Source organism: Mus pahari, chromosome 5, assembly GCF_900095145.1.
Source record: "Mus pahari chromosome 5, PAHARI_EIJ_v1.1, whole genome shotgun sequence".
Lineage (NCBI taxonomy): Eukaryota > Metazoa > Chordata > Mammalia > Rodentia > Muridae > Mus > Mus pahari.
In genome coordinates, this window is record NC_034594.1 from 16,603,179 (window position 1) to 16,624,967 (window position 21,789).

Consider the following 21,789-nt stretch of genomic DNA (forward strand, 5'->3'; position numbering starts at 1 on the left):
AAGCCAGAGGATGTGGGGCAGTGCTATAAAATGCTGCCTTCTGGGTATGACATGGATAGTTCACTCAGAAGCTATGATGCCCTGCACAGAGATAATCACATCAACATTCCAACACAGTTAGGGGAGGGAGCCATGAAGTTTCACCCCTAGTTGGGGAGCTATTAACTGTTAATGGTGGCTGCTGGGTAAGAGGGGTGGTTTTTCTATAGTAGTCACTGGTTGGTTGTTCTTACTCCAGCAAATATCTCCATACCCATTCTCATGTAAGCATCCCTGATTAAACCCAGTGGATATCTGAAGAAGGGGGAGGAAAAGGAGGAGGAGGAGGAAGAGGAGGGAAGAGGAGGAAAAAGGAGGAGGAGAGGGAGAGAGAAGAAGAAGAAGAAGAAGAAGAAGAAGAAGAAGAAGAAGAAGAAGAAGAAGAAGAAGAAGAAGAAGAAGAAGAAGAAGCAGCAGCAACATAGTAGTAAAATTATGCATGGTTATGTAACAATTTTAAGGCCAGCCTGTGATACATAAAACTTAATCTCAATAACAACAACAAGACCTTTACATTTTGCTTTTAGTAGACAGCTAGCTTCCATTAAGCAACCTAAAAGTGAAGACAGCATCTGAGGCCTATAACAGACACCTTTCTGCTTTACTGTAACCTGTCTCCACGGTCTTTCCTGCGATGTATTCAGTAAATGCTTTGGCGTGTAGCTTCCTGTGTTCTTTGACTAGTAAGAAGTCTCAGCAATTCATAGTACTCCGTGCTCTTACTGAAGACCCACATTCAGGTCCCAGGACCCACATGGTGGCTCATAGCCACCTGTAAATCCAGATTCAGAGAATCTGATGCTCCTGGGCTCCTGGGCTCCTGGGCTCCTGGGCTCCTGGGCTCCTGGGCTCCTGGGCTCCTGGGCTCCTGGGCTCCTGGGCTCCTGGGCTCCTGNCTCCTGGGCTCCTGGGCTCCTGGGCTCCTGGGCTCCTGGGCTCCTGGGCTCCTGGGCTCCTGGGCTCCTGGGCTCCTGGGCTCCTGGGGCTCCTGGGGCTCCTGGGCTCCTGGGCTCCTGGGCTCCTGGGTTCCTGGGCTCCTGGGCTCCTGGGCTCCTGGGCTCCTGGAGCACCTGCACCCATGTGTACATGCTCATAGCACCCACTCAAATTCACATATACATAATTCAAAGCAATCAAAAACAACTCTTTTAAAAATACTATTTAATATTACAATTGTCATTTATATTTGGCTCAAGAACATGGTAGACTGCAGGACTCGAGAAAGTAAAAAAGGATCATGGGGGGTGTCAAGAGGGAAAGGCAGGGTATGAAACTGAAGGAGAATTGTGGAAAATGGGGTGCTCTAAGAAGGGAGGAGACAAATGTATCCGTGGAGATATGAGATGGAGTCTCTTAGGGATGTCAGAAGCTACACTCATACGTACCTATCTCATGACTTTCCTCAACAAGATCTAGACGCCGATAACACCAGTGGACGCGCTAACACGGTTGGTGGAAGGCTCATGAGAGCTCAGCCCTAGCAGGAGAAATAGACTTTCACACCAATTGGTTATCCAGTACCAATGGCCAAATCTGAAATCAAATACATACGAACATAACATACAGACTAAGCACACTGAATTTAGGTATTTATGGATGTGTGTAAGTGTGTGCATGACACACATGTATGTAACAACAATTAATGAAAAAAGAGACCATGAATTTGGAAGACAGCAAAGAAGGCATATGGGAGGATTTGGAGGAAGGAAAAGAAGGAGAGAAATGATTTAATTATCATACACACACACACACACACACACACAAACACACACACGTGAGCAGGCTGAGCAAGTCAGGAAAGAACATCCCTCCATGGCTTCTGCATCAGCTCCTGCTTCCTGACCTGCTTGAGTTCCAGTCCTGACTTCCTTGGTGATGAACAGCAATGTGGAAGTGTAAGCTGAATAAACCCTTTCCTCCCCAACTTGTTTCTTGGTCATGATGTTTGTGCAGGAATAGAAACCCTGACTAAGACAGATTTGTGACAATTCCCATAACTTCAGTAGTTTGGTTTCCAGAAAGAAAGGATTTTGTCTTTCTAGAGTGTTTCTTACCCTTTCCTATGGACTTCAAGTTGTGTCCAGCCAGAAAAAAAATATTTATTAATTAATTGACATCCCTTAGTTAACCATTCACTGAACAACTGGTGGCCTGGTCAGGGTTCTCTGAAAGAACAGAACTGAGAGATTGAAATAAATATGTACATATTAACGGGATGTGTTGAAGTGATTTACAGCCTATGGCTTAGGAAGTTCAACAAATGATGTCTGCCAGAGGAAAGGCTAAGGATCCAGTAGGTCCACAAGAGCAGATATCTTAGCAGTCCAGTAGGTCCACAAGACCAGATACCTTAGCAGTCCAGTAGGTCCACAAGACCAGATACCTTAGCAGTCCCAATCTGGTGCTGGAGTCCCCGGGGTTCCTGGAAAGCTGCTGGTCTTTGAGATTTGTTGGAATCCTGAAGAAGAAGGTTCTAATATCAGTGAAGGGGTGCCTCCACAGCAGCTTAGATAACCTTACCAGCAAGAGTGGGAGCCAGCAGGCAAAAAGCCAAAGCTTCCCTCTTCCTTCTTTGTGTGGGCTGCCTCCAGAAGGTGTAGGCCAGATTTAGGGTGGGTCTTTCTGCCTCAAATGATCCCCAATCAAGAAAATCTCTCACAGATGTGCCTAGCTGTTTGGATTTTAGTTGATTCCAGATGTAGTTAAGCTGACAAACAAGATGAGCCAGCATAGGACCCAAAATAGAAACGACAATGCCATTCTGCTGTCTATATGTTTATAACCCTTTTAAGAAATCCCTAACCGAGATATCAACCTGCCTCAGTGTCCCCTAGGACTCCAAACCCAAAACTTTTCAGAATAAACTACCGCTTATTCACATCGAGGTGAGAGCTCTGTTTTGCACTGATGTGCATGAGCTTATACAACAACCTTTCAAGAAGAGAGAGACTTCCCTGTCAGAAGAGAGCCACAGGGAGCCTCCTCTGAGAGGCCGAGGAACATGCACCTTACACAGGAGTCTTCTACCTCCAATCGTCATGTACGTGGTCCCATTGGTGAAGCCCTGCCTCCCCCTTCTTTCATGGCTTGCCCTCAGTACTTAGGCAAATGCTGGCTGGCATTCCAGATCGGTAGTTAGGAGTAACGGAGCTGTGACTACCACTGACAGCGAGCCGCAAAACTCAAAGGAACTTTGCTGCACCTCTGCCTCTTATGTCCTTCTGCCAAGGGCAAAGGGGAAAGCCATTAGCTTGGTCAAACTTCTCTTCTGACCAGCTGTATCAGTATGCTGACAGCTCTGCCTTTTCACCTCAGTGGCTTTCTTTGGGTTAGCTGGTTGCTGAGAATTTGAGGTGTCCCTCTACCAACAGCAGGATGATCCCTGCAGGACCTCTGCACTCGGCAAACCTGGAACAAAGCTGTCCCCACCTTTATGCTTACCTGCTATTGACCTCTTTTGGGTTTCTCTCTGCTTCTATATTTATAACTTAAGTCTACCTAGACCTCAGAACACACACACACACACACACACACACACACACACACACACTCATGAGGCAGAGAGAGAGCCACATGGCTAACCCCTGGAAGGAGTCACAATCTATCTAACCTTCATCCTTCTCTCTCCTGTTTCGGTGTGAAAGAGAATGAAGATTTTTGTCTTGCAAGTACTAGGACCTGATTTTTGACTCCCAGAATGCAAAGTGGGACAAAATAATAGGGTGTAGTGTTATACCCTTGTAATCCCAGTTTGGGGAGTGGGGATAGAGTCAGGTGAAACCCTGGTGCTCACTGGTGGGCTAATGAGAGACTATCTCAAAAAAAAAAAAAAATCACACCTGCGTTTGCCTTGTGGCTTTTGTACAAACACGCATCCACGTGTGCCCACATGTACACACCACACAAGAGCGAACTCGGTGTCACTTTAGAAGCTAGTGGCAAGGAATTGGTATCTACATGTCTACCGTAGGGGCTCGTCTTTGTGTTTGGAGCCAGCCAGCGGGGCTACAGATCCTCTGACACAGCAAGTAGTTACACACATTTACAACATGGAATTAATAATAAGAATCTAGAAACGGCTCTACCACAGGGTAAGCAGACAGGCCATCAGGACGTAAGAGTCCAGGTGGGGACAGGTGACCCGTCCTGAGTGGGAGTGGATATAAATCGGTCCCAGAACGGGCTCCAGGTGCAGAGAGTGTGGCGCCTGGAGGAAAATTCCGCCCACGGACACAGGCAATGACTAAAAAGCTCCTCCCCTCCTCCTGGTCCCTAGGTACAAACAGAAAATTTCCGTCAGAACCTGGGCCTGAAACTCGTAGATTTCAGCTTTGAAAACCTGCACTCCTTCCACAGTGAGGAGAGCTAAGAAATTAACATTTTAAAAACCTAAGTGATAGGCTGGTGGCTTCCCTTGATAACCTGGTAAGCCCAAAAACTAAATCTGAATAGACTTGACCTCCTGAAGCCCCAAAAAGGATTCTCAAAGCCACTATGAAGACAGGCTTACAATGTAGAATTATGAAACATAATTAAGATCATTTACTGTGCCTGACAAAGAGCAAATGTCACAAACAGAAGAATTGACTAAAGGGCAGCCTGACAATGATTATAGAGTCACCTCAAAATTATTAGAGACATGAAAGAATTCAAGACAAAAAAGGAATTTCTTTTAACTTTCAATTTTACCTATGTGTACGCATGTATGTCTGTGTATATATATATATATATATATATATATATATATATATATATATCACCGGAACGCAGGGGTCCTCAGAGACCACAGGAGAGTGGCAGGGCCCCTCCTAGATATGAATGCTGGGGACCGAGGGAAAAACTTGGTCCTGCAAGAGTAAGAAGTGTCCCTAACTGCTGAGCCACATCTCCAGCCCCAACCCCAAGAGGTTTGGCAAAGAAGCAAGTAGAATCTCACTAAATACAATTCAGTGATTGGTGTGGGAAGTCGCAACTCTTGAGAGACTGAGGCAGGAGAGAAGGTCTATGTCATCAGTCATCAGCTAGCTGAAGGCTCCTTTGTTCTAACCAGAGAGAACTGTGGGTACACAGGAAATGGCTCTCTATATTTTACTTTTAAAGATAATTGTGCCAGCACTCGGGAGGCAGAGGCAGGCAGATTTCTGAGTTCGAGGCCAGCCTGGTCTACAAAGTGAGTTCCAGGACAGCCAGGGCTATACAAAGAAACCCTGTCTCCGTAAGGCAGGGTTTGGGCGGTCAGCACTGGACGTGAGGAAGACAAGACTTTTATAGCTCAGGGGTAAGGGTTTTCCGATTTGGCAGGCAAAACAGACAAGGTTACAGGAGCAGGACATACACATAACAAACTAGCCACAAGGACCTCCTGGAACAAAGATTGGTTGCAGGTGGCATCATAGCAAGGTAGCCACAGCAACCCTTTAGAAACAAAGGTAGGATTGCAAGATGGTTTTAACAACGTTTTGAAACAAAGACTCACTTGAGGTTTCCGGGAACAGATAAGACAGAAGCATTTGTAGTTAAGGTTATAGGTGGGGCATAGCCCCGTCCTTGAGGAGCAGGCTTAATCTTAATCAGGAACGAACTTAGTTTGTCTTTTCTACTAGATGGCCTTTAAGCCTAAAATGGAGGCAAGCTGGTTCTTCAGAAGGAAGGAAAGGAGGAAGACAGACATACAGATAGAAATGGGCAATCTCAAACTCCAGAAAATGCATAGCAATTTGTCAAAGGGGATGTGCTGTAGAAGCAGATTGTAACTGTAGGATCAGCCTATAGGAAAGAGAGAGCAAGTAGTTCCCATGATCAGGGACTTTTAAAACCACCAGCTCACACCTAATCAGCACAAGAGAGGCCTGCCTTTTCTCAACACTGGGGTCCTAAACCTTTCTGCTGAGTGAAATAGTAAAAGCTGCTTCCATTCTGATAGTCTCTTTAATTTGTTTCAAAATGAGGGCCTTGCCTCTCAGTTTCTCTGCTTCCACAGAACTCAGACTCATTCAGTCTGCCCCCACGTCCCACAGACTCATGATCCAAAAAGGGAGTGTTCTTTCATTTCTTACTTAAAAGTCCTTTCCAACTCAATCAGTTCAGAGGTAGAATAATACTCCCTGACTCTCATGGTTTTCTGTGCTGGGCCCTTCATTATTAAGGTCCCCCATCTGTGTGCTGACTCATGGGTATTTTTCTCTTCCTCTCTATTAAAGGTGGGACCTGGGCTTTCTTTTGTCACTTTGCCTCACCATCCAATCAATTCCTCCCCTGGGTTCCAAGGCTTTAGATTTCAGGAAGGGGTCTTTAGAACAGATCTAGCTTGTGCCCTCTTTTTCCTTTAGCACCCCAGCTGTAAGAAACAGAAAACGGGCACCTCTGTCTCGTGTTCTCCTTTATCCAGGTTAAGCACCCCATCAAAGACTGAAGCGGAGGATGCCAGCCGCATCGCCTTTTCTCGTTGTACTTTTTCCTTCACACACACAAGTTCCTGCAGAGCAGCCATCTGGGCCTCGGACGTACTGTTGTGGGAAACCGAGGCAGGAAAACCTCTGTTCAACAGGTACACAAAGTGGAGGATCCGAAGAATTTGTTTTGTGTGTGAGTTCAGTGACGTTACCTCCATAACCCTGGGTAACTGCACAGCAGTTCTTATCGTGCTTAAAGGTTTCCCAGTGGGGCTGGAGAGACAGTTCAGCAGTTAAGAGCACTGACTGCTCTTCCAAAGATCCTGAGTTCAAATCCCAGCAACCACATGGTGGCTCATATCCATCCATAATGAGATCTGATGCCTTCTTCTGGGTGTGCCTGAAGACAGCTACAGTGTAGTTACATATAGTAATAAATAAATCTTTTTTCTTCCTCTCTCTCTTTTTTTAAAAAAAAGTTTCCCAGCATCATTTTAAACTATTACATCATTAGTAGGCTGAAATAGTTATCAGCCTTAGTGGGTTTGTGCAACTAAGATCAAACAACAAGAATCTCTTCTCTTGTGGCGAGGCATGTTTACAGAAGCAGATCAAGAACTCAGAGGGTAGGAGAGTTTTCTTTAAAACGGGATAATTGCAGGCAGGTGTTTTACCAGCTAGCTGTGTGTAACCACTTCCTCCAGGTGGGCTTTGTGGCTGTGTTCCTGCCTTTTGTCTTTTTCTGACTTTATTTCCCCTTTCAGTATCTCTTAGAGTATAGAGCGATGACCATAAAGCCTCTTCGGCAGTTGCCAACACTCTCTTTGCTTCTGTGTTACATTTTAAGAATGGTAAAATTTGTTCTAAACCTTCATCCTTTCTAGGGGGCATCTCCATACCCCTTCAGCAGACCCCACTCATCAAACAGGTGTGCAACTCCATACCGCATAAAAACGGCCACCCTGGGATTTTCTAGAAAGAAACTCCAGCTCTCAATGGTTCAGGTTTAATTATATTTCTCACTACCAATAGCAAGATCCATGCAATTGCCACCAAAAAGACTCACCGAATGCCAGGATTTCCCCCTTGGATGCCCCACACTCAGGCTGCTCAGTCAGCTCTTTTGTGCCTTACTACCCAGAGCTAGGACCACGAAATTGCTCTTCCCAAACTCATCTGCCTTGCTACACACCAGTGTGTCCGATTAACATTTACTGAGAGATGCAAATGAACGCCCACCCCCCCCACCCTGCCCCCAGATGGACACCGATGACAGACCTAAGCAGGATTTCACCAAAGTCCAACTTGGTGAGACCAATGACTTTATCAGACTTTCTTACAGAACATCGACAAGGGGTTACTTACAGGAACGTAGTTGGGCACATCCCCCAAAAAGATAGCTGCATCGCTGCAAAATGCCATGCAGTTATGGGTGGCAACCTCATAGAAGCTGATTATGGAACTCCATCTTTAATCATCGTTTCACTTTTTTTATGTGTTCAAGCATCTTCCAAGATCTCTTGCAGTTGGAGTGGAGGGAGCAGAAGTAATGGCTGAACTCCCTAACTGGTTCCTGACACACACACACCCCACCCCTGCAGGGAATGTCAATGGCTCCCTTCCCTTTACAGAAGTTCTAGCTGCCACTCTCCCATTCTGACCTAGTCTTCTTGCTTATGAGGCAAAGTCCAAGAATCACATCTTATTATGCCCAGAGAGGAAGCACCATATAACACACACCCTTAGGTACTTGTGAATGGATGGATCCCTCCATAACTGGGGGCCTGAGGGTATCAGTTACTTTTCTCCTCTCTTCCATGAGATACCAGACAAAATCAATTAAGGACTGGAGATCTGTCATCTCTCACAGTTATGGGGCACAGTCCACCCCAGTGACAGTAGCATGAGGCAGCAAGAGTTATTAGGCAACTGGTCACACCGCATGCCCAGTCAAGAAGCAGAGAGGGGTAGATGCTGGTCCTCAACTTGGTTTCTCTATTCTCTTCAGCCCAGGATCTCAGGCCCTGGAGAGATGCTGCCCACACTTAGGGTAGTTTGTCCCCCCCCTCAACTAACCTAAGCTATAAACTGCCTCACAGAGATCTGTTTCCCTGGTGATTATAAATCCCATCGAGTTTATGTTCCAATTCCTTTCTGTCAAACGACACAAGTTAGGCAAAATCTAGAGTCCCCTGAGAGGAAGCGATCTCAATTGAGGAATTGCCTCTGTCGGCTTGGCCTCCTGGCATGTCAACAGAACATACACTTGATTGACGATGGATGCAGAAGGGCTCAGCCTTCTCTGGGCCGTGCCACCTCTAGACTGGACAGGTAGCCCTGGGTTCTATAAGAAAGCAAAGTGGCCAAGCATGGAGAGCAAGCCAGTAAGCAGCACCCCTCCATGGTCTCTGCTTCAGTTCCTGTCTCCAGGTTCCTTCTCTGATCTTGCTCCATTATGAACTGTAACTTGTAAGTCAAATAAACACATTCTTCCCCAGACTTGCTTTTCAGCGGAGTTCCATCACACAGCACCGGAGTTCCATCACAGCACCGGATAGAAAACAAAGTCAGGGGATGACCACGGTTGACCAATCACAGTCTGTGGGCGTGTCCCGCTTCTACCCACATTCTCTGCAAGAATATGTTGAAGGCAAAACCCAGTCACCTACACAGAGAAGGCAAGTGGGGCTTCAAATCCCACAGGAAGCACTCGGCAGCAGGAGGAGGGAACTATCAGGGTAGGCCTGAACCCTGGGAAGGAGGCGCCACTAACCTAAGGGAAATATTACGGGTGTCACCAGTCACCCACCAGTTTACACCTCAGGACCTTTAAGGTAGCATATCTCCTTGGAGGAGGACTCTCTTCTGAGTCCCTTGGGACACCAGTATGGCTCACTTCTCTGTGGAGAGCAGAGGAAGCCCAGAGTGTGTAAACCCCGAACAGGTCCATGCTGTTGACAGGAGCCAGCCATGTCAAGCACCATAGCCTCAGACCCATGGAAAAATGGCAAAGCTTTCCCCACAAGGTGAGGCTCTGAAGGATGATAAGATCCTTCCTCTGGAGCATATGTGCCTGTTGATGGTGTGTGCAGAAAATGTCTCCCGTAGCTTCCTAACCCCAGATCTTCACCACCTGAAGGCTACTCCCCTACAGAAACTGCTCCTGCCAAGATAAGCTAAGCCTACCTCCTGGGTCCAGCAGTACACCATGAACCTGCCTCCTTGGTTATCTGTGTGTAATAATAACCCTGCCTCCTTGTTTACCTGCCTCCTTGTTTATCTGCATACCATGAACCCGCCTCCTTGATCATCTCTATATAATAGCTTCACCTTTCTGTTCGACTCTATATAATAAACACGCTGAGCTCCCAGGGGGCTGTGGTTTCTCCATCAGAGAGATCTGCTCACCCACTCCCAGTTTTTTTTTTTTTCTGTCTCCAGTGTTCGTGTGTCTGTGTGTCTGTGCATCAGGTCCATCCCCGGAGCCCTGTTGGCTGTGGCACATCTCCATGCCCACAGGGTCCTAACTAACTCCTGGTCATGACTGCAGTCAGTCAGGCTGGCTGGAACAGAAGGGACTGGAGGAATGGGTCTCACGTGTGCCAGAGCCTTCCAGTCACACCTAGTAGGGCTGGCCACACCCTCGGGCTTCCTCCGCAAGTCACATATGGGATTACCCCACCAACCTTCTTTCTCTATTGGTTTACTTCATTTTCACAAAGGCTAAGCATTTGTTTCTTATTAATCCACACTCAAGTCATTTAAAAAAAAAAACACGTCTTCCAAGAATTTTAACGTACAGAAGGCTTTTCCCTTTTAACTTCTTAAAAAGTCGGTCTTGTGCCCTTTTCTCAAGGCAGAAGAAAATGAATTTTTGCCAAGAATAAACTCATCACCGTGAATTCAGTGCGGCTTTTAGCCCCAGGCTCATTAACTCTGGCAGGATCTGGATCGAATCAGAAAGGAAATTCCCCTTAGCCACAAGTCTCCAAGAAGCAGCTAGAGATTTTAGCAGTGCAGCATTCTCATACACACAAAGCCAAGCTAAACTGGGCAGAGAAGCAAGAAAAGCATCCTTGAGGTTGCCCTCTATGACAGAGATCTGCCTGCCTCTGCCTCCCTCCCGAGTGCTGGGATTAAAGTGCACCACCACCAGCTCTGACAATACATTTCCTATGTGTAGGTATGTGTGTGCATATGTGTAGGTATGTGTGTGCATTATGTGTAGGTATGTGTGTGCATATGTGTAGGTATGTGTGTACAGGTGCTGGTGTTGGGGGAGGGGGAAGGGCACATGTCGAAGCCAGAATGCACCCACAGGTGTTGCTCCTTATTAGATACTGTCCCCTTTTAGGTTTTGGGGGGCGTTGTTGTTGTTGTTGTTGTTGTTGTTTTCTTTTTGAGACAAGTTCTCCCTCCGGCCTAGAACCTGCTCATTAAGGCAGGCTGAATGGATGACCAGTGAGCCCCAGTGATCCATGTGCCCCCACCTCCCCGGGGCTGGGAGTCCAAGGACACCCACCATACTCAGGGTTTTAATGTGGGTGCTGAGGCTTGAACTTGGATCCTGACACTTACTTGTACAGCTCAGGCTTTGTTGCCTGACCCACGTCTCCGGGCCCCCTGCGGCTGAATTGCTGACAAGCTTCAAGTGGTGTTGATACACTCATCTGAGATCCACATTTCAAGCCGCAGGGGCATACTTTCTTGGCTGCATCATGTTCTTTTTCAATAGTTACTTTGTATAGGTCTGTGCATGTAGCTGATTATTGTGTGTGCATGCACCATGTTCATGCAGGGGCTGTAGAAGTCAGAGGAAGGCATTGGAGCCCTGACACCAGAGTCACAGGGGGGCTGTGAACCACCACGTGGGTGCTAGAAATCAAACTGAGATCTTCTGTAAAAGCAGTAAGTAACCACTGACTAATCTCTCCAGCCCTTCTCTCTCTCTCTCTCTCTCTCTCTCTCTCTCTCTCTCTCTCTCTCTCTCTCTCTNCTCTCTCTCTCTCTCTCTCTCTCTCTCTCTCTCTCTCTCTCTCTCTCTGTGTGTGTGTGTGTGTGTGTGTGTGTGTGTGTGTGTGTGTGTGTGACAGAAGTAGAATGTGTGCACACCAGTACAGGTGCCCACGGGGGGCCAGAAGGGTCATCTCCTGGATACAGAGTTACAAGCAGCTATGAGCTTCCCAACATGGGTGCTAGGACAGAATTGGGGTTCTCAGCAAGAGCAATATCTACTCTGCTCTTAACTACTGAGCCATCTCTCTAGCCTCCAATTTGATCTTGTAACCACAAAGTTTCCTTCAGCTTAGCCTCTCCTATCATTCAGCTAAATTTTTTTATTGCCGAGATATCTTCATTCGTCCATATCCCCCAACCTTGTCTCGTGCTTATAATACCATCTCCAGGAATAATTCTCACTTTTGTAGTTCTCATCTTCTACTTCATTTTTCTGGTTTTTTATTATTCCTGTGCTTGCCTCTGTGATGGTTGACAGAATCCACAGTCTCCAAGGAGACGAGCCTCTCTGTGTGACCATGCGAGGTTTCTAGATTTAAGTTAACTGAGGCAGAACGGGCACCCTAATTTACATGGCGGGCCTGGGTTGTATAAGAAAGCAAGCTGAGCAAGCGGTAAGCAGCTTCACTCATGGGTTCTTCTCTACTCCTGCTCCAGTTCTTTCCCCGACCTCTTCCAATGGACTGTGATCAGGATCTGAGAGCCAACTAACTTTTCCTCACGAGATGCTTTCCACTGTGCTGTTTATCTCAGCAAGAGAAAACAAATTAGCACAGAAATTGATACTGATGTGTCCATTGTTATAATGGACGAGACCGTGTTGTTTTTAGGAAGTATTATACAAGGAGCCACTGAATGCTTACAGCGGACTGGGCTATTCTGTGAGAGCTTGGAAGATAAGAGTCCTGAGAACAATGCAGATGATGAAGGGTTGGCTTGTGAAGGTTCAAAGGTAGCAAGGATACTTTGGGGGCCAATTAATGTGACATGGGGCTGAAGAATCAGCTGTGATTAACAAAAGACCAGCATCACTGAAGTGAAACCTTTGCTTACTGGAATACGGGATGCTGTTTAACTGGTGCTCAAAAATCAGCCTTGATTCATAAGGGACCAGCACCATTGAGGGAACTCTGAGCATTTCTGGGAAGTATTTCCAGCATCAATAGAGACAGTGTGGTTCAGAGCAGGCCAAGGCTTCATCTCAAGCTGGTGACTTAATTTGGTAACGTGTATGAACCTGCCATGGGGTACTGGTTTTAAAATCATAGAAGCTGCAGGATTGAAGAGGTCATGGGAGAAGCTGAAGCTCGGTGAAGTAGGGCTGAAGTCCATGAAGAGACCAGGAGAGACCACAGGTAAAGGTACAGCCTCATTTACAGTGGAGGTCCCATAATATTGGAGCTGCTAGGTGTGGTATGGAGCCAGTCTGAACCTATAAGGCAAGATATTTGTGCTGTGGAAGGCAGAGCCAGAGAGATGGAGCTGTCCAAGCCTTTTGGAGCCCAGAAGATTTTGAGTGAGTCTCAGACATCAGATACTGAGCTATATACACTGTTAGACTTTAGTTTGGCTTCAAATATAACCCATCTTGGAATGATAAAGTATATAATTTTGTTTCAGTTTTATAGAATCCCAAGTTAAGAGACTTTGAATTTTTTAATGACTTTCAAATGCTGATTTCTTTAAAGACTGTGCAACTTTCAAAACAGTCAAAAAGACTGTTTTATATTGTGATGTTAACATAAGATCTCAGGAAAGGAAATGGCTTTTCAGTGATATATCTGTGTATCAAGTTGGCAAGGACTCAGTTGTGCTGGTTGGGTTTTTGTTTTTGTTTTTGTTTTTGTTTTTTCAACTTGACACAAATTAGAGTCACTTGAGAAGAAGAAACCTCACTTCAGGAACTACCTCAATCAGACTGGCCTTCGGTCACATCTCAGGAGCCTTTCCTTGACTAATGATTTATATTGGGGGGCAGATCACCCTGGGTGGTGCCACCTCTGGACAAGTGACCCCATGTTGCCTAATAAAGAAAACCGAGGAAGCCACAGGAAACAAACTAGCAAGCTGCTTTCCTCCGTGGCTCCCACCTCCAGGTTCCTACTTGAGTTCTTGCCCTGACTTCTCTCAGTAATAGAATGTGCTCAGATGTGGAAGCCAAATAAACCCTTTCCTCCCTGTCTGACTTAGGGTTTTACTGCCGTGAACAGACTCCATGGCCAAGGCAACTCTTCTAAAGGACATTTAATTGGGGCTGGCTTACAGGTTCAGAGGTTGAGTCCATTATTATCATGGTAGAATCATGGCAGTACCCAAGCAGGCATGGTGCAGGAGCAGCTGAGAGTTCTACATCTTGTTCTGAAGGCAAACAGGAGAAGACATCCTTGGACAGCTAGGAGGAAGCTCTTAAAGTCCACACCCACAGGGACATACTTCCTCCAACAAGGCCACACCTACTCCAACAAGGTCACACCTCCAAATAGTGTCACTCCCTGGGCCAAGCATCTTCAAACCACCACATTTCCTCCCTAAGCTGTTTGTGGTCATGCTGTTTATCACAGCCATAGAAAGCCAACTAGGACACACAGAGAAGCAATGTCTACAGTAGGCCACTGATCCGTGCCTCACTCACCCATTTCTATTGCCTTAATATCTACAGTAGGCCACTGGTCAGTGCCTCACTCACCCATCTCTATTGCCTTAATGTCTACAGTAGGTCACTGGTCAGTGCCTCACTCACCCATCTCTATTGCCTTCATGTCTACAGTAGGCCACTGGTCAGTGCCTCACTCACCCATCTCTATTGCCTTAANATGTCTACAGTAGGCCACTGGTCAGTGCCTCACTCACCCATCTCTATTGCCTTAACTATATCTGTGAGGCCAGGTGCCTGCTTCTGGAACATAGACATTCAAGATGGCAGGGCTTCTTCTGGTGATTCCATGGCTGGGCACATCACATGGCACAAGAAAGAGTGTACTAGCTCAGGTCTCTCTCCTTTTCCTCTTCCTCTTCTTCCTCCTCTTCCTCCTCCTCTTCTTCCTTCTCCTCCTCTTCCTCCTTCTCCTTCCTCCTCTTCCTCATCCTCCTCTTCTTTTTCTTCTAATTCTTTTCTTTCTTCTGCTTCTGTTCCTTCAGTCCTCAACTGAAGAAAAATAAAGTCCCTAAATGCAGAGCTGAGAAGATATGGGTCAGTTGGCAACACGCTTGATCACACAACCTAAGAACCTGAGTCCAACCCAGAACCCAGGTTTATTTGTAATCTCAGTTCATGGAGGCCACTGTCATAACCTCAGTTAACCCTGATTACCTCTGTTAACCCTGATTACCATTGTGGTGGTTTGGAAAAAAATGACCTCCACAGGCTCATCCTAATAGTACTACAATGACACTATCAGGATGTGTGACCTTGTTGGAGGAAGTATGTCACTCAGGGTGGGCTTTGAAGTCTCAGATGCTCAAGCCAGACCTTATATCTCAACCTCTTCCTGCTGCCCGCAGATCCAGATGTGGAACCCTCAGCTATCCACCTCTCCTGCACCATGTCTGCCTTCACACTGCCATGCTTCCTGCCACGATGACAGTGGACTAAACCCCTGAACTGTAAGCCAGCCTCAATGAAATGTCTTGCAATAGAAACCCAAACTAAGACAAACGTCAACACAGCATTTGGGATTAAGTCTCCCAGCAAAGAGACTTGGACAGGAAATGGTCAGATTACAGCAGTGCCACGGACTCTTCGCCCACAGCATGTGGCTGCCAGCTGTGCATGGCATACCCTAAGCAGAATAAGGGTGGATCCAGGGCAGCCGGAGTGACTCCTGGGAGCCTTTCTCCTTGTTGCCAGCTCCCCACCCCAAGAATGCAGCCGCCCTCGTAAAATTTGGGGAGAGTTTCTATCTGACAGGAAGAAGCTCTTCCATGGCTGCATCCCTCAGTGCAGCCACTGAAAGGCAAATATTTACCCAAGATGCCGCGTGTACCCCACCCCAGCCAGCAGCCGCCGCCAGCCCTGACGATGGAGGCTTTGAATAGCACTGAGGCTCAAGCCAGAGCCAATGAAGCTGTTTCAACCACCGAACCTTTCAGAGGCTGCTGGGAAGTGTTCTCTGTTAATTCCAACCACGTGGCAAATTAAGTTCTTTTACCCTCCCTTGATTTAATGAAATCTGGAGTCGTGCCACTGTTCTGAGCTTGCTGGGCCTGGCTCAGTGAAGAGAGAGAAGGCAGCCCAGTGGGCTAAGCTTTGTCCCTCAAGGACACACACATGCCTGTGGTGTCAGCAAGGCCCCTGTGTGGACAGAAGTTAATAGGAGCCAGGTTGGGGGGCGGGGGAGGTGAGAGACAGATGAGCAGATAATAAGCAGACAAATGAGAGAGCAGGGGGTACACTTCCATTTAGACCAAGATGCCCTTTGGCACTGTGGTCTCAACCACCCTTCCCTCACCTCCCCACCTCCTTACAATGTTTAGGGTGGAGTGCAAGAAGCAAAGAGGAAGCAGAAAGGACAGCACTGACCTGTCGCTATAGCCTGAGCTCAAGCGAAGGCCCTGTACCATCACAGAGGACCCCATAATTCATCCGCACTCAGCTCATGGCCTGGCTGGATGAAGAACTCATGAAGATCTAATCAGGGTGTTGGCTTCCATGTCACGCTAGCACCTGGACCCATTTTCCCTGGGTCACAGATACCTCCCATGCCATTGTCAGACTCACCCAGGGCAGCAAGACACAAGACACCCTTGTGGAAGTGTTCTGCTATCCCCCTTCTGGTGGGGTGGCAGTGTGGGACACTCACCTTCCGGGCATAAACTTGCCAGCTGCTCCAGGGAAGGTGGCTCAGTGCTACCTAACTTGCCCATAGCTGCAGCCCCCAAGTTCCTTTGCCCCTCTTCCAGGGCCAGTCTGTAGGCCAATTGCTGCTTTGTATGGGTTCCAAAGACCCAGCCTGTCACCCCCATGCAGGTAAGCTCTGGAGACCAGCCCCATTCTGGAATGTCAAAGGATGCTGTCAAAGCCACTCAGCATGCAAAACTTGTATTCAGAACCTGCTTCGGGGAAGACCACTTCAGACAACTGGCTTTAGGAGCAGTGGTGGAAAGTTGACTCTAAAGGGGACCTCTGGAGCTGACGCCCTTGGCAGAACCCTGGTAGGAGGGAGGCAGAGGGCCCCTGAGGATAGTATTGGCGTCAAGGCAAATCATCCTGGGGTAAGCAGGGACCAGAGCCTTACAGAATTTGCTGGCTAGTTTTATGTCAACTTGACACAAGCTAAAGTCATCTGAGAGAAGGAAAGCTCAATTAGGAAAATGCCTCCATAATGTGGGGCTGCAGGCAAGCCTGTAGGGCATTTTCTTAATTAGTGATTGATGGGGGAGGGCTGCGTAAGTATGACCTCCGTAGACTCGTGTGTTTCAATGCTTGGACCATGGAGAGGGGCACCATTAAGAGGTGTGGACTTATTGTGTGACTTGGCAGGAGGAAGTGTGTCACTGTGGTGGTGGGGGGAAGCTTTGAGGTAATATATATGCTCAAATTCTGCCCAGTGTAAAACACTCCTCCTGCCTGCCTTTGGATCAAGATGTAGAACTCTCTGCTCTTCCAGCACCATGCCTGCCTGCAAGCTGCCATGTTTCCCACCATGACAATAATGGCTTGAACCTCTGAAACTCTAAGCCAGCCCCAATCAAATGTTTTCCTTTCTAAGAGTTGCTGTGGCCATGGTATGAACCTGACCACACAGCAATGAAACTCTAACTAAGACAAAGGCCCATTCCTGAGCTGAGGGCCCTGGGTGCTATTAAAAAAAACAGGCTGAGCAAGCCATGGGGAGCAAACCAGTAAGCAGCACCCTCCGTGGCCTCTGCATCAGCTCCTGCCTCCAGGTTCCTGTCCTGTTTAAGTTTCTGTTCTGGCTTCCTTTGATGATGAACTGTGATGTGTAGGTTGGATAAACCCTATTCGCCCCATGTTGTTTGGTTGTAGTATTTCATCACAGCAATAGAAACCCTAATAAGATGTGTACGATAATGTAAGAGCAGTACAGCATCCCTGGCCCCCACGGCAGGAGTGACTTGAGAACTAGGGAACTGATGATTGCTGGAGTCAATGATTAACTGGAATGGGATGGGTAAATCCAGGAGAATGGGGCTGGGCAAGATGTCAGGCTAGACAGCTAATCTGCAGATGGTTCCAGGAGCTCCCCCTCAGTGAGAATGGGACTCAGGATGTAGACACACCAGGTACAACTCTCAGACACCCAAACCTGCTAGGAGGAAAGACTAGAGCAATCTAGTTCCTTTAGAAGTTGATGCCCCTGCCCCTATGAAAACTCTCCGTTAGTTAAATGAACAGGTGCTTTAGGAGACGAGGTCATGTTGGGAGAATGTTTCCTTCCTGTGACTTACCAAGAACCAGCATCACACCGGGGACAACCTGGTAGAAAAGGCCAGGCTTGGGTGAGCCTTAGCTTCTGTCAATCTCATACAAACTAGAGTCCCCCTGGGAGGTGGGAACCTTAACTGAGGAACTGCCTCGACCCCCTTGGCCTGTGGGCATGCCTGTGGAGCATTCTGATGACCGATGACTAATACGGGAGGACCAGCCCATATCCCATGAGGAACAGGAGCAGGGACACGGCTGCATAAAGGGTAGAGACATTGGGCAAGGAAGTACCAGTGAGAGAGGGTATTAGCATCCTGCAAAGACCCTGGCTCACACCTCTCCTGTACCTTACAGGGCGCACGCACACTGCTCCTGGGTATTTGCAAGACATTCCCCCAGACAGTACAAGAGCAGTTGCCTGTTCCCATGGATGGTCTGCGTAGGAAGGAAACTGTTCAGGCACCCACATTCCCCAGGAGACTTGGAAATCTCTTCTACTGGGGACAAGGAGCAGATGGTGAGCTGCCTCCGGGCCCCAAAGCAGCAGCAGGTGGGACTGACAGGGACAGCACTCTTGGAGGATAGTGGGCTGGAGCCCACGGAGCAAAGGCAGGTGGCAGTGTCAGATGCAGGTGTGCATGCGCATAATGAGCAGCTGGAACCAGATGGCAGCTGGTGGTAGCACCTGATTGGCAGAGAGCTGCTTTGAGTCACAGGATGTAAAATCCGCAGAGCTGAGAAAGGCAGGCTAGGGCCTCCTTAATGCGCACCTCGGTGGACCTCCTTAATGGATTAGTCGAAGGTGCTTTAGTGACTGCGATCTTTTCAAAATTCAAGTTTGTGTAATGTGGCTAAGGGGTGGGGTCTTCAAGAGGTCATGAGGACTCCCGGCTCCTGACTAGCATTAGGTGGTCTTGTGAAGGAATCACAGGGGAGTGTGTCCACCTTTCACCATGTGATCGCACGGTGCTCCATCTCTCCAGAGAGTGCAACACCAAGTGTAGCCAGGGGCCCTCTCAGAAGCAAAGTCACTTAGATCTTGGATTTTCCTATGGATGGCCTCTGCATACGGTTTAGAACACCTGCACATGCATGCACGTGTACGCGTGCATACACACTCACATGCACACACACATACAAATATGCATATACATATACACACACATTCACAATATGCATACATATACACACACATAAACACATATACATACGCATATACACACTCACATATACACAAATACACATACACACATATACACAAATACACACACACACATGCGCGCACACACATCAGTTTTCTGAAGAAACCCCTATAACTACAGCTATAGGCCACAGGTGCTGGGAAATTGGGGTTCTGGGACTGTTAAAGTTGACTGTGGAACATCACATGCTACCACGTTCCCCTTTGTTACAAGTACGATGGTCAAGGACTGGGGGCCAACTGAGGTCTGGCACAGGCCTATCTGGCTCACCATGCACTTGACCTGAGAGGCAGAAGCCCAGACCTTGCCTAAGCCCTGCCTTCTCTCTGGTGTCTACCTGCTGCCATCCAGGCTCGTGTATGAGCTGCTTCCCTCTATAACCCAGGCTTCCCACTGCCTCTGGCTAGCATCCCAGTCAGAACCTTTCCAAAATGCTACACGTACACCCACTCTCCACTTCCCACGAGCCGTGGGTGCAGACTGGATGTCCAGTGATGACCAGGTCAGGATTGTAGAAGCACCCGCGAGAGCCCCTCCTGTCAGCTCTCAGTTCCTGGTCGAGGCTCCTGGAAAGGTGGGGCTCTCCATATCGCATCTTCTTACCTCTGAGAGACAGAATTCCGAATCCTTGCTTGGCAGATTCTCCCTTGGTTCCCTGCCTTAGCCTATCTTCTGTTGCTATAATAGAGTACCTCAGGCTGGGTGATTTATAAAGAATAAAGGTTTCTTTAGCTCATAGTTCTGGAAGTGCAAGGTCCGGGGCTCTTTCAGGCTTTGTCCTTATTGTTGGTGGGAACTTTGCAGACTCCTGAGGCAATACAAGGTAAGCTAGGAGAGAGTGTAGCTTATATTAACAAAGCCACTCTCTGGACAGGCCATTAATGTGTTAGTCTAGGAGGGATCTACCTAATCCCAAAGACCTCACCCTCAAATATCATGATGATCTGAGACTAAGTCTTCAGCACAAGAAATGTGGGGGACATACCAGAACATACTAGAAATGTGGGGGACATACCAGAACATACTAGAAATGTGGGGGACATACCAGAACATACTAGAAANTGGGGGACATACCAGAACATACTAGAAATGTGGGGGACATACCAGAACATACTAGAAATGTGGGGGACATACCAGAACATACTAGAAATGTGGGGAACATACCAGAACATACTATAAATGTGGGGGACAGGCCGGAACATACTAGAAATATGGGGAACATACTAGGACCATGGAAGTTCTCCACCATGTCTGCTTCAAACCAAAGAGGGTGTGGCTTACAAGGTCTTGCCTGGTGACACAGAAGTAAGAAACGATCTGCTCTGTGAATCCTTTTCTACCTTACCTGCTGAATGATCATTTCTCTCTGCACTCCTCCCCATCTCTAGAGCCAAGAAGCAGGAGTGAAAGGAAAGAAGGTGTCTGTCACTCATAAAAAGTCAGGACCGTAAGAGTGAGGGTTGCTGGGGGTTAGGATTGGTGTAGGTAGGAGAGAGATGGTATGTGGCTAAGAGATGCTGGAGGCCACTTGGTGAGCAGGCAGCTGGACAAGGGCAGGCATTATAGTTCAAGCTTATCCAACCAAACTTTTCAGTGTGTGTGTGTGTGTGTGTGTGTGTGTGTGTGTGNGAGAGAGAGAGAGAGAGAGAGAGAGAGAGACAGAGACAGAGACAGAGACAGAGACAGAGACAGAGACATGCAGTAATACCAGCATGATGGTCAGGTCAGAACACAGCTTGCAGTTGTGTCCCTGAGTCTGAGCACTAGGGTTCTGACCCTCAGAGCATCCTCGACTACAGCAGAAAAAACTTCTGAAGAGGCCATGCTTTGCCCCAAGAAAAGACTTTTTCTTAATGGGCTCCTGGCAAAAAGTGGAGACACAAGACAGATTTGTGCCACTGTGCCAAGAATGGCTTTCCTGTTCCTCCCAATGGACACCAAGTCAATACTTGTTAAAAGAAAAAAAAAAAAATCAGCCTGAACACTCCCCCAACATGCTCAGAGCATCTCTGAGCCACTGCATCGTTTGAAAGTGTCTTGTGTGCCACCTGCTAACTTCTCAGCTTCCCTTTCTGATGTACGGACAGGCTGAGGGTGTACGCTGGCTTCGCTCTGAAACTTGAATCTTCAGTCAGGCACTAAGTGTTAAATAGAGATGACTCAGAAGGTTCTGGGACCCTGGGGGCAGCAGCCTCATGTAAGTCTCTGGTTTCCGGTGTCAGCCCTGGTGGAGTCGCCCACCGCAGCAGTCTTCCATACCGGCCTGCCCCCAGCCCCTAAAGGCCCACTGACACCTGGGTAACTTAGCCCTCCCTAGCACCATCCCATCTCCCTTCCGAGGCTTCCTCCGAAAATATATTTAGTAACTTCTAAACAAATCACATCGCCTCTCCCAGTTTTTATTTGTTTAGGTAAATTAATTCTATTTTAATATTTCCATTAGCTGTTTAATTTATTCTAAAGCCCAACACTGCAAAGTAATAAGACTTATCAAATATTGACAGGCAGTAAGTAAATGCCATCCACATACAGCCATCTGTTTTTCCTCCAGATTCCTCAGGACGTACCATGTGCAGTCGAGGCTGATAAATGGGCCTTCCTGGGCCTGCAGCATATGCTGGGCTTGGAGCTGGGTACCAGGGCTCAGTATGAGGCTTTCCACTCCACGGTGTAAGAGGAGGAGCTGCAGGGCTAACACACCCACGAGAAAAATCTATCCAGAAAAGGGAACCACCCAGTGTTTCACATTTTAAAA